Below are 2232 nucleotides of genomic sequence, written 5' to 3'. Positions count from 1 at the left end.
AGAAATCACGTTTCTTATGTGCAGTGACGTTTTTAGCAAAAACGAAGACAGACTGATAGGCCTAAAATGTCTAGGACAAATATGAGAGCCTTTACCGGCCTTCGGGATTAGCGCAACTCTGACTATCCAGAATCCAGAAGCCGACCAATAGCACGAGCCCTTTGCAGGTGCGCAGATATGATGCCATTGGTCCCGGCGACTTGAAAAGTTTGAACGAATTTATCGCCCAGGCGATATGACGATCATCTAGATGATCGAAGACGTACTTGGCCTGAAGTACTAAGTATCGCAAAGAAGTACATTTGACTGTACTTCGAAGTACGAAGTACCAGAGCGAAAAAAGAAGTACTGTACTTCCGAAAGAAGTACGGTTGGTCACATTAGGCATACCCCGATCAAAAAGTTGTTTCCAACTAAGTGCTGGTAGCCTCCACTAGCCAAAAGGGACAAAGTTGCCGCTAGTTGAAGCATTGGCGGCATCGCGGTTGATAAATGCCCTTGAAATTTTATTTCCGACAGGACGAAACTAAATGCATCTTTAGAGAGTCTAAAGCGCTTCCTGAATCTGTAAGTGAGTTATAAAAATTAATTTAAATGTTATAAAACTTAATTTTCTTACGATGCGTCAGATAAAGCCATGTGATTGCTTTTATCGCGAATCCTGCACCTTATGGCCACTTGGTGATGCTCCTCGTCTGAATCCGATGAGCTTGTATAAAAAAATATCACGGGGTTCATTTTAGCGCCTATAAAAACCAAATTTCATACATTTCTTTAAATATATCGTACATTTGAATACTTACGTTGGACTTCAATTCAAATACTTTTTTGATTGTTTTCGCATTTCATGCTATTTGTATTGTCATTCAGAGAAACGCTAGGGATCTTATTACATAACATTTCTATTCACTTCGTTTCGAATGCGGCGATCAGGCTACTCGACACGTAACGCAATTTTACTCGATGCGATTGCTCGCATGCTTACGACTGCCGCGATTCGGACCCCGATTTTTCAACTCTTGTACTGATTTTATTCATTTCTTCAATCAGTACGCTAATGTCCTGATTTTTCAGAATTTGTACTGATTTGTACTGAATTTTTAATTCAAGCTAAGTACTTTAGGATTTTCTTAAGGTTTTTACATAACTTCGGAACTTATTTAAACTGTACTGTAACAAGTAAGAAGCAAATAATTTAATTATAGTTGACATGTTTCAGATAATGTTTTATATGCCCAAGAAATTAATACAACAAAAAGATTAATCGTTTTACGGGAATATCACCGGATCGTTACGTACCAGTTGCGATAATATGATGGAGCCTAAATTATTTAAAAAGAAGGCTGATGTTTTTTAGGCATGTGTTGTTAGTTATCTCGAAAATAACTTTCAGTTTAATAACAACTAATTGTAAAGTAGTTTTGCATACGAGACATAGTATTAGATACTCTTTTTAGCGAATTCTTAGTCTTTCAAAGTTTTTACGTAGTTGGAAAAATTAATTTAAGCCATGAGGAAATATAGATGAAGTTCTTAAATAGTGGTACTTTTCCACAGTTTGAAAAAATATATAATTTAGGTTTTTTTTTAACAACTGAGAGGATCTTAAGTATATAGTTTACTTCCTGACGCAAAGAGAGAAATCGGGTTTTAATTAAAATTTTTTTAACTACGTATCAGCCAGTGGCGGACCCACGGGGGCTGTTTTAATACATAGACGCCATATTATACATACATAGACAATATATTTGTTCACTAAATTTTTTTATGACATACTTAGAAAGCTGCATCGTAGTCAGCTGAAAAATAGAACGAATATCCAAAAATACTTTTGCTACCGTTACTTTCTGTGGAAATTTGTGTCGCATAAAAATCATGTTTTGTTCAATTTGCAGCGAAGCAGTGTTGCCACTTTGTGAATAATTCCTCATAACGTGAGGGATTTCGAGAGCGCTTGAGTATTTTTTGAGGATTTTTATTTTGAGGAATTTTTGAGTAATTTTCCCTCGATATATTTGCAGATAACCAATGCAACCATGTTTTATACAAGAGAGTTGTTAAATCGCTCTGCAAATTTTTGAAGCATAGAATTCTAGTTTTCTTCCGGTTCACATTATGAAAGGGTTTGGTTTTCTTCGATTTTTCTCTCTTGCGTCCTCATTCGGTTAAAATTCCGTTGCGAATGAGGCGATTTTATCATACACAACCATGATTCAATAATACAAGGTTCGA

Source organism: Rhagoletis pomonella, unplaced genomic scaffold (genome assembly GCF_013731165.1).
Source record: "Rhagoletis pomonella isolate Grant_MI unplaced genomic scaffold, Rhpom_1.0 Rhpom_scaffold_00001, whole genome shotgun sequence".
Lineage (NCBI taxonomy): Eukaryota > Metazoa > Arthropoda > Insecta > Diptera > Tephritidae > Rhagoletis > Rhagoletis pomonella.
This window is presented reverse-complemented; position numbering follows the sequence as displayed.